General features: G+C 40.1%; 2 pseudogenes; both read left to right on the top strand.

The window, feature by feature from the left end:
- The first annotated feature begins 132 nt into the window (after positions 1 to 132).
- On the top strand, positions 133 to 1,369 carry LOC102848084 (annotated as a pseudogene).
- Positions 1,370 to 1,846: 477 nt separating this feature from the next.
- LOC102847678 lies at positions 1,847 to 9,322 on the top strand (annotated as a pseudogene).
- Positions 9,323 to 12,083: the final 2,761 nt, after the last annotated feature.

The following is a 12,083-nucleotide window of genomic DNA, read 5'->3' as shown; positions in this document are numbered from 1 at the left end:
TAAAATAAAATAAAATAAAAAGTAAAAAAAAATTCAGGAAGTAGCTACCATATGAACAGGAGCCAAAGGTGATGAAAGATAAAGTTCAAGCTGCACGGAAGGCATTGGCAAGAAACAAGTCCCTCACTAAAGCATATATGTGAAAAGACTACAGGTACTTGTAAAAGACCTTCAGGCACTGAAGAGGCTTTGAGACAAGTAATGGAGTGTTTGGCACCTGGAATACTACCTGGAGGTCCTAGTCTTCATGATCCTTGTGAATGAGATCCAACAGATGCTCTGAGGTATATGACTATTCAGCAAAAAGAAAGTATTACCCACTGTGCACAGCATGCACTCAGATTATCAGCTTTTGGCCAGATTTATAGAGTGCTGTAGTTGGACCCCCTTCCATCTAGTAAGCCTTTTCAAAAATATTCCTGGTCAGTCAGTGATAAAGTAGGTGCTGGGTCTTCAGCTCTAAAGAGGCCTTTTGAAGATGGATTAGGTGAAACTTAAGGAAAATCCTGCGCAGTACAGCGATAGACATTATGAATGCACTAATGAGGTTAAATCAGATCAGGCTGGGTTTCAGTATAATCTGTTATCACAGTCTGGCCCTGTTCATGCCCCTGTTTTCACCATGTCTGTAGATGTGGATGGGACAACATATGAAGCCTCAGGACTATCTAAGATGACAGCAAAATTTCATGTGGCAGTAAAGGTATTGCATATCCAACAGGGTTTGATGCAGGTATTAAATGTGTGAGTTCTGATGAAAATTCAGATAATGAAGGCAAAAATGAAACAGTGTCTTCAAACTCAAGCAATTAATACTGGAAATTCTACAGCTGAAACCTCCAGCATCTTAGAGATAAGAACTCAGGGCCCTATTTTCACATCAAGTGGCAAGAATCCTGTAATGGAGCTTAATGACAAAAGAAGAGGTCTTAAGCATGAACTCATCTCAAAGTTGAGTGGAGGCCATGACAAATGCTTTGTAATGGAGATAGAAGTAGATGGACAAAAGTTCAGAGGCGAGATCCAAATAAGAAAGTGGCTAAGGCAAATGCAGCTTTAGCTGCCCTCAAGAAGCTCTTTTCTGGAACCAGAGCAGAAAAGAATAAGAAAAATATTATCCCTCAGGCAAATGGTGTTGTGAATGCAGCTGTGTCGGCAGCAATCCAAGCTGTTGGGGTAGAGGAAGAGGACCCTGACAAGGGGAGCTTTTGTTGGGGCCACACCTGTTCGTGGCTACATAGCTCCATGCTATAGAACACCATATGGTTACAGCACAGCTGCCCCTGCCTATGGCTTACCCAAGAAAATGGTTCTGTTGCCTTTTATGAAATTTCCAATGTATCCTCTTCCCCACTACTCACTGTGCTAGCAAATGGCAGAAGCTAATTTGTATTGTGAAACAATACAGTACTATACAGATGATTAGAGTAAAAGCTTTTTAATCCTGTTTTCTTTAAACATACTTGATAAAAAATATTTGTAACAAACATCTTTCTTACTTTTTCATTTTAACAGATGCAAATTTAGTTCTTTAAAACTTGAAAACAAACAAAAACAGAGACCAGTTTTGTGAAATGGTACCTCGTCTCTGGAAAATAACTTTATACCAGCCCTTCTGTTTTAGGGAAATAAAAGAATAGCAGTTCAAAGTGTAAAAGAAGTATCAGATTATGCAAAATGAAATTTGTAAATCATGAATAGAGTCTCAAACACAGATCACAAAAAAAACTGCCTTGCTGTAACACAGAAAAAAAATTATAAAAAAGAATAAGGCACTAGGAATAAATGGAATGCCAATTGACATGTTTGAACTAATAGATGCAGTCCTGGATGTGCTCATCAGTTTATGACAGGAGATGACAACAGGTACCTTGGTGACTGACTGTTTGTCCCCATTCCCCAAAAAAGGTGAACCAACAGAATGTGAAAGCTATTGAATGATATCATTAATGTTGTTGTTGCTGTTGTTGTTATGTGCCGTCGAGTCGCCTGCGACTCATAGCGACCCTATGTACAACAGCCCTAAACTCTGCTCTGTCCTGTGCCAATCGCACTGTCTCTGACACTCCCATCCCAATTATCCCAGTCACTGAATCAATCCACCTCATAGAGGGCCTTCCTCTCCTGCGCCGTCCCTCCACCCTCCCAAGCATGGTGTCCCTCTCCAAGGACCGGTCTCTCCTCACTACATGTCCGAAGTAAGTTAGACGGAGCCTCAGAATCCTTGCTTCCAAGGAGCCACCCGGTTTAACCCTCTCCAGGACAAATCTATTTGTTTTCCTAGCAGTCCATGGTATTCTCAGTACTCTTCTCCAGCACCACAGCTCAAAGGCATCAGTTCTCCTTCTATCCTCGGTCATTGTCCAACTCTCTGATGCATAACAGGTGATTGCGAAGACCATGGCCTGTATCAGACGCACCTTAGTCTCCAGAGAGACACCACTGCTCTTCAGCACTTTGGAGAGGTCCCTAACAGCAGACTTTCCCATGGCAATGCGCCTTTTAATTTCCTGGCTGTTGGTGCCAAGACTGTTGACTATGGAGCCAGGCAAACTAAAGCTGTGTACAATCTCAATCTCTTCACCATCCATCCTGATGCTGCCGATTGGTCCAGTGGTGAGAATCTTTGTCTTCTTGACATTGAGCCTCAATCCATATTGCAGGCTGCAGTCCTTGACACTCTGCAGCAGGCGCTTCAGGTCCTCCTCAGTTTCAGCAAGCAGGGTTGTGTTATCCGCATAACGCAGATTGTTGATAAATCGTCCACCAATCCTGACCCCACATTTCTCCTCATAGTGCCCAGCCTCTCGGATAATCTGTTCTGCATATAGGTTGAAGAGGTATGGAGATAGGATGCATCCCTGGCGTACGCCCTTCCCAATTTTGAACCATGCAGTGTTCCCTTGCTCTGTTCTGACGACTGCCTCCTGGTCCAAGTATAAGTTTCGCATTAGAACGATCAAGTGTTCTGGGATTCCCATTCTTCTCAGAGTCAGCCACAGTTTGTTATGATCTACACAGTCAAATGCCTTTGCATAGTCAATGAAACACAGATATTCCTCTGGTATTCCCTGCTTTCAGCCAAGATCCATCTAACATCAGCTACAATATCTCTAGTACCACGACCCCTTCTGAAACCAACCTGGTCTTCTGGTAGTTCTCTGTTGATGTGCTGTTCCAGTCGTTTTTGGATAATCTTCAGTAAAATCTTGCTTGTTAAAGATTGTTAAAAAATGGCTAGAAACATACATTGACAGGAAACTATCAGAAGAAGTACTAGCTGGTTTTAGAAGTGGGCATGGCACCAGGGATATCATTGCTAATGTCAGATGGATTCTGATTGAAAGTAAAGAATACCAGAAAAGTGTCTATTTGTGTTTTATTGACTACACAAAGGCATTTGACTACATGGATAATAACAAATTATGGCTTACATTAAGAAGAATGGGAATGTCAGAACACTTAATTGTTCTCAGATGGAATCTATACCTTGACCAAGAAACTATTGTGCATACAAAGCAAGGGAACACTACATGGTTTACAATCAGAAAGAGTGTGTGTCAGGGTTGTATCCTTTAATCCACCTATTGAGTCTGTATGCTGAGCAAATAATTCATGAAGCCAGACTCTAGTAAGAGGAGTGTGGCATCAGGATTGGAGGAAGACTCATCAACAACCTGTGTTATGCTAATGACACAGCTTTGCTTGCTAAAATTGAGGCAGATGTGAAACACTTGCTGCAGAAGAACAAGAACTACAGCTTTTGGTATGGATTACATCTCAAAATCAAGAAGAGAAAGATGCTCACCACAGGCCCCACAGTCAACATTATCATAGATAGAGAAAAGATTGAAGTTGTCATTGATTTCATCTTGTTTGGATCAACAATCAACACCCTTGGCACCAGCAGCCAGGAAAACAGGAGACATATTTCATTGGATAAATCTGCTGTCAGCAACCTCTCCAAAATACTGAATAGCAATGATGCCAGTTTGAAGACTAAGGTGTGTCTGATTCAGGCCATAGTCTTCCCAATCAACTGCTACCCATCAGAGAGCTGGACAGTGAATAAGAATGGCAGAAGAATTGATGCCTTTGTGTTATGGTGCTGGAGAACAGTACTGAATATCCCGTGAACTTCCAAAAGAACAAACAGGTATCCCCTGGAAATTGTGCAGCCTTGGAGGCACAAATGATGAATCTTCCTCTTGAATACTTTGGACATGTTGGTTAGGCGAGGGTATTCCTTGGAAAGAGACATCATGCTTGGAAAGATGGCGGGTCAACAAAGGAAAGGAAGACGTCCAGTGAGATGAATTGGCACTGAGACTTCAGCAATGGGCTCTAGAGTTCCAGAGTTGGTAAAGATGGTACCGGATAAGGCAGGTTTCAGGTTGTCTGTTCATTGTGTCACTGTGAGTTGTACTCCATGTCACCTCACAACTACAACATACATCAAAAGACTAACCTTGAAGAGTAAAAAGAAAACATACAGATTGAGAAAATATTTTTGGCAACAGAGTGTCAAAAAAGAGACCTCTAAAATTGTCATCAATTAGGAAGGAACACATAGCTGACCCTCCAGAGGATTTTTGGAGGCTGTAAATTACACAGGAGGAAGTTGTCCATCTTTCTTTCACAGAGTCTTTGGTGAATTTGAACAGCCAGGAAGGTTAGGGTTAGCAGAGTAGCTCCCTTTGGACTAAACTACTAGACTTCTAAAATGTAAAGAAGAAACAAGAAAACAGCAAGAAGGAGAACCCAATCTCCTAAAACAAAAACAAAAACAAAACAAAACAAAACAAAACAAAAAAAACAGGAGAGGGGAGGACATGAGAAGACACTGCATCAAAGAAGACATTTCAACAATGATAGTCAACAAACACATGAAGAAATGCTCAGGACAATTAGTTATTATGAGTTTATTGTTGTCCAGTTGGAACTGGCTCTTAGCTTACCTTAGATTGCATTTCCAAGGCTGTAAATTGCATGAGAGGAGATTGGTCATCTTTCGCCCACAGGGCAACTGGTGGATTTGATCTGTCAGAGAAGCTTGTCTTTGAGTTAGCAGCGCCACTCCCTATAGACTATGCCACTAGAGCTCCCTCTGATAGCTGTTAGATGCAAATCAAAACTACATAAGATACCCTCTCACTCTAACAAAAATAGAAATATTCACCAAGACACCATACAACTAATGCTGATGAGCTAGTGGGGTGATTTGAACCCTCATACAGTTCTGGTGGGAATGTAAAATGATATATGGTTATGGAAAGCATTTTGGCCTCATAAAAGCTGGGACACAAACTAATATGTGCACATTCTTGTTTATTGAAGCATTATTTATATTAGCAAAGTGTTGGAAATATTCCAGGTGTCTATCAACAGACAAATGGCTAAAGAAACTACAACACATTTCCACAATGGAGTATTGTAAATCACTAAAAAGTGATCATTAATTTTTTAAATACTTTAAAAAAATAGATGAATCCACAGCAACTTACATTGAGTGACATGCTGTTATGTGCCATTGAGTTGACTGTGACTCATAGCAGCCCTATGCACAATAGTTCTGAATCCTGCTATATCCTGATCTAATCTCACTATCTGTTACACCTACCCTTATTACCCCAGTTATTGTGTCAATCATCTCATCTAGGGTCTGTTTCTCTTGTGCTGTTCCTCAGTTCTTCCAAGCATGATATACTTCTCCACAGGTATGTGAGACAGTGTCTCAAAATCCTTGTATCTGAGGAGAAGCTTGGCTTCACCTTCTCCAGGAAAGACCTGTTAGTTCTCCTGGGAGTCCTTGGTATGTTCAGTACTCTTCTACAGCACCAGAACTCAAAAGCATCAGTTCTTCTGTAATCCTTAATCATTGTCCAGCTCTCTGATGCATGGCCTGGATCAGGCACATCTTAGTCTCCAGACTGACATTCTTGCTCTTTAGCACTCTGGAGAGGTCCCTGAAAGATTTTCCTAATGCAATTTATCTTTTAATTTACTATTTGTATCAAAAGTGTTGATTGCAGAAATGAGCACACAGAAATAGTTAATTTTAATATCTTCTCCATTTGTCATAATACTACCAATGGGTCCAGTGGTGAGAATCTTTTCTTCTTGATGTTGAGCTGCAATCCAGCAGACTATAGTCCTTGGCTCTCTGGAGCAAATGCTTCAGGCCCTCCTCAGTTTCAGCAAGTGAGGTTGTGTCATCTGCATCATGCAGGTTGTTGATGAGTCTTCCTCAAATCCTCATGCCACACTCCTCCTCATAAAATACAGCCTCTTGAATGATCTGTTTTACATACAGGATGAAAAGATAAGGAGAAAAGATGCATCCCTGATTCACTTCTTTCCTGATTTTGAAGCTTTCAGTGTTTCCTTCCTCTGTTCTAAAGACTGCCTCCTGGTCCCAGCATAAATTTCACAGGAGCACAATCAGGTGTTCTTGCATTCCCATTCTCTATGTTAACCACAAATTGTTGTGATCCACACAGTCAAATGCCTTTGCATAGTCAATGAAATACAGATCGATATTCTTCTGGTACTCTCTGCTTTTGGCAAGGTTCATCTGATATTAGTGATGATGGCCCTAGTGCTATGGCTTCTTCTCAATCCAGCTTGTATTTCTGTTAGTTCTGTCAGTGTGCTGTTCTAGTTGTTTTTGTATGATCTTCAGCAAGATTTTGCTTGTTTGTGATTTTAGTGATGATTATTGTTAAAATTTATGCACCAACCACTAAAACCAAAATACACGGTACCATTTATATATTTAATTTACATGTATGTATAAGATGCATATTGTTATAGATATCATTGCACTGACTCACACTCCTAGAGACTTTATGTACAATAGAATGAAGCTGTGTCTGATCCTGCCATTTTCTCCCAATCTCTGCTGTCCCTTTGTTGTAGTAATGATGAATCCATCTCATTGCGGGTCTTCCTCTCTTTCACTGACTTTCTACTCTCCTAAGCATGATGTCCTTCTCCAGGGGCTAGCCTCTCCTGATAACATGCCTAAAATATGAAATTTCACCATCCTCACTTTTTAACATGCACGCTGGTTACAATTCTTCAAAAACAAATTTTTTGCTCTTTTGTCAATTCTTGGTATATTTTCAGTGTTCTTTGCCAACACCACAATTCAAAGATATCAATTATTTGGTCTTCCTTATTTATTGTTCAACTTCCACATGTAGATGTTGTTGTTACTAGTTGCTATCAAGTCAGTTACAACTCATAGCAACCTGGGGAAACACAAATCTGAACTCTCTCCTTTCTTGTGCCATCCTCACAATCTCTGACTTATTTGAGCTCATTGCTATAGTCACTGTGTCATTACATCTTTTTGAGGGTCTTCCTGTCTTTAGCTGCCCTCTACCTTTACAAGCATGGTGTCCTTCTCCAAGAAATAGCCTGTCCTAACAACATGTGAGATGAAGCTTCATCATATTAGCCTTCCAGGAGTACTCTGTCTGCACCTTCACCAAGACATATTTGTGCTTTTGACAGTCTATGGGCTCTTCAGCACTCTTCTTCAACAGCACAGTTAAAAGGAATTAATTCTTCATCTGTTACCCTTAATCATCGTCCAGCTTTCAGAGGTATATCAAAGTAATCATGGCCTGAATCTGACATACCTTACCCTCACACTGACATAATTTCTCCTTAATAATTTGGAGTATGGAAACTTTTCCACTGCAGTACATTTCCTTATCTTCTGATTGCTGGTACCAAGGATGTTGATTGTGGATCCAAGGAAGATGAATTAATTTACAGTTTCAATCTTTTCTTCATCTGTCTTGATATTACCTATTAGTACGGTGATGAGAATTTTTGTTTTCTTGACTTGAGATGCAATTCACATTGAAGGCTGCAGTCTTTGATCTTCTGCAGCAAGCACTTCAAGTCCGCCTTACTTTGAGCAAGCAAGGTTGTGTTATTTACATACTGCATGTGCTTGATGAGGATTCCTCCGATTTTGATGCCACATCATTCTTCATAGTATTCAGTACTCAGCTTCTCACATAATTTGCTTAGCATACATGTTGAATAGGTATGGAGAAAGATACATACCTGATGTACACCTCTCTTAATTTTAGTATTAATTAATTCAGTATTCAGTATTCTCTTGTATGTTCACACTGTAGCCTCTTGGTTTAGGTTGTTGTTGTTGTTAAGTGCCGTGGAGTCGCAGGCGACTCATAACGACCCTATGAAGGAGAGTCCTCTATGCCTGGGTGCCTTTCATCCTCTCTCCAGGTTCATAGAGTTTCCGGAGGCAAGCTATTACGGAAGTGGATGCCACTCCTCCTTCCAAGCTTGTTTTAATGGGGGAGCCTCCACCCCACTCTGTCCGCATTGAGTAACCAGCCATTAGCACATTTGACACATCAGTGTCACAGTGTTCAGCCTCACAGCAACCACAATTTTGGCTCTTGGTTTAGGGAGAGGTTTCACATTCGCACAGTTAAGTATTTTGGGATTTCTGTACTTCTCATTGTTAGCCATCATTTGTTAAGATTCATATAGTTAAATGTCTTTGCATAATCAGTAAAGAACAAACAGATATTCATCTGGTATTCTGCGCTTTCTACCAAAATCCATCTGACATCAGCAATGATGAATGTCTGGCATTTCTCTATGTACTGTTCTAGTCATTTTGAAGTCATCTTCAGCAGAATTTTACTTGCATGTGCTATTAATGATATTGTTAAACAATTTCCACATTCTATTAGATTGCCTTTCTTGGGAATGGGAACAAATGTGGATCTTTTCCAGTCAGTCAGCTGGACAGGAGCCCTCCAAATTTCCTGGCATATACTTGTGAGCATGTCCAGGGCTGCATTTGTTTGTTTAAAACACGTCACCTCGCACTTTCCGCCTCTGGCCTAAGCTGCGAGAGAAGCTGCCGCCATGTCTGCCCATCGCAATGGGTGGTCCTGCATAACTGCTCCAGCTTCTTGATTAAAAGGAACAAGCTGACTTACAGCACCACAAAGCCCGCAACTCCTTCCGCTACAATGGGCTGATCCACCGTAAGACAGTGGGGGTGGAGCTGGCCCCCCCCGACAACAAGGGGGTTGTGGTGGTGAAGAAGCGGAGGTCAGGCCAGAGGAAGCTGGCTGCCTCCTACGTGCGGACCACCATCCACAAGAACGCCTGGGCCACACTCAGCAGCATCCGTCACATGATCCACAAGTACCGGCCTGACCTGCTCATGGCTGCCCTCCGCAGGGCCAGCGCCACCCTGCGCAGCCAGAAGAAGCCCATGATGGTGAAGAGGAAGCGAAGCCACCCTCGCAAGAGCTCCTGAGCACCAGCCGCCCCAGAACCCCAGCAATAAAGACAGCTCGTCTCCGCCACAAAACAAACAAACAAAAAACAAACAAGCAAAACCACAAAAAAAACCCCAATCAACAAAAAACACGTCAACTCGTATCCCGTCAGCTCCTTGGGCCTTATTTTTTGCCAATGCCTTCAGTTTAGCTTGAACGTCTTCCTGTACTACTTCTTTCTATACACCAAGTATAGACTTGGTGACATATATGAGGCTGAAAATAAAATTATTGAATTTTGTATGTTCAATGATTTATTAATTGCTAATACCTTTTTTCAAAACCTAAACAGCAACTTTACATGTGTGCCACACCTGATGGACTATGTAGGAATTAAATGAACTACAATCTTTGGAAGAAATCATTAGAGAAGAAGCTCAGTATCAGCGGTTAAAAGCAGGATGGTTGCTGACTTTGGAACAGACCTTCAATTACTCATGGGTATGTTCATATATTGACCAAAGAAAATGAAAGCAAATGCCAAATCTATGAGAATCAAAATATGATCTTGAGTCTATCTCACCTGAATTTAAAAATCATCTTAGGAATAGGTTTGAAGCATTGAATACTAATGATCACAGACCAGTTGAGTTATAGGATGACATAAAGAATATCATCCATGAAGAGAGAAAAAGGTCATTACAAAGACAGAGAAGAAAGAATTATCCAAAGTGGATATCAGAGTCTCTGAAAATATTGCACTGGAGCATCAAGAAGCCAAAACAAAGGGAAGAGATTCTGAAGTAAAAGAGCTGAACAGAAGATTTCAAGAGCAGCTCAAGTAGATAAAGCAAAGTATGATGGGATATGCAGAGAACTAAAATTAGAGAATGCAAAGGGAAGAACTCACTTGGCAAATGCAAGCCTTGAGGTGCAGTATTGAAGGATTCTATGGACAAAATCCTGAATGATTTGTCATTCACAAAAGCATCTGAAAAGGAGGAGGGAGGAGGGAATACAGAGAATCAGTATACTGATGAGAATTGGCTGACACCAAAATATTTCAGGAAGTATCATATGATCACATGGATATAGGTGGTTGAAAATACCATGGGTAAGAACAGGTGACCTAGTCTTCAAAGTGAGGTCTTTGCTGGTGCATACTTTTAAACAGGCCCTTGGTAGCAGATTTTGCCAAATGCAGTATGTTGTTTGATTTCTAAACCATTTGAGTATATCAATTTGAGTCCATCAAGACAATTTATACCTACAATTACATTTGTGAGTTTCCTAAGAATAAAAATGTTCTGTTACATAGTCCAATGCCCATTATAGTTCTAGAAAACTCTAGACTAAGAACTATATTCCTGTTTTGTCCAGTCTAGGACCAGATACTAAATTTAATTGTGACATTTATTTAGACTCCTTTAATCTAGAAAATTTCTAGTCTTTCATTACTTTCATGACATGGTTCTTTTCTTTTTTGAAAAACATATTTCAATAAGAACTTTCTTAAATTTTTGTTTATCTGTTTCTTTTGCCTGGAATATGGCATAAATACTGCTATATCTTTCTCGAGTTTTCACTTTTGGAGGCATGTGATGCCAACACAAAGGGATACTTAGTGATTTAAAATTTAGAAAATGTTGTGATGGGTTTTTAGCCTTTTGCTTTATCTGTTCAGGCTACATGCTGAATAAATAATCCAAGAACCTGGACTAGAAGAAGAAGAAAGAACGTACTGTCAGAATTAAGTGATGATTTATTAACATGTAAGATGCAGATGACACAACCTTGTTTGCCAAAAAGGAAAATGGCTTGAAATTCTTATTTTTTTCTGGTTTTTTTTTTAAATTTTTAAAAATTAATTTAGTTTGTTTATTTTTCATTTCAGTGAACATCTATCTACAGAGATGATTTTGGAATTCCATTCATTCATTGTTGCACCCTTCTTCCCGCACAAACTCCCCCCGCCCCCCGTTTGCTCCTCTCCTTGAAAAGCAAAAGAAAAACTCCCTCATTGGTACACAATCCCCCCCGCACCTCCCCAAACCCCAACCCACCCCCAAATATAATCCACTCTGCAACCCTCATTGCGTACTCCTACGATAAAAATAATGCCCTAAAATATAATACTTTTAGACTATTCTCTCCCCCATAGACTTCAATGCCGTAAACATATTTCATCCAGTTTTTCTCAGTCTTACCCCCACCTCAATGCCAGCCTCATTCTACAACAGTGGCACTATATAGCATTTGTCCCTTTGTGACTGAGATACCTCACTCAGCATAATGTCCTCCAGGTTCACCCATTTTGAATAATATTGCATGAGTTCCTTGTTTTTCAATGCAGCATAGTATTCCATTGATAAAAAAACTACAACCTTTATTATAGATTATATCTTAATATAAAAAATGAAAGTCCTTTAAACTATACAAATAAACAGCATGATATTAAAGGAAATAGAATTTATGTTAAGAATTTAATCTTATTCACTAATCGCTGTTAATGGAAGCAGCACTCAAGAATGAACGTGTCTGTTGCTTTATATACATATTATTGACACAGTGACTATGACAATTGGAACAAATGTTTCATAGACAGTGGCTCAGGTTAGGGCAAAGTTCAGAATTATTGTTCATAGAGTCCCCCATGAGCTCTAGTTGACTTGACAGCACATAACAACAGTGAAGCAATCAAGAAGACAATGGCTTGTGAAAGATATACCTTTGCCACCACAGTGACATCTTTGTTTTACAACATTTAAAAAATATATTTAAATAAACAACAAACAAATA

The sequence above is a fragment of the Elephantulus edwardii genome, unplaced genomic scaffold (assembly GCF_000299155.1).
Source record: "Elephantulus edwardii isolate Elephantulus edwardi_28Jun2011 unplaced genomic scaffold, EleEdw1.0 scaffold00228, whole genome shotgun sequence".
Taxonomy (NCBI): Eukaryota; Metazoa; Chordata; class Mammalia; order Macroscelidea; family Macroscelididae; genus Elephantulus; species Elephantulus edwardii.
Note: the sequence above shows the minus strand (reverse complement) of the source record. Positions and strands in the feature narration are given on the sequence as shown.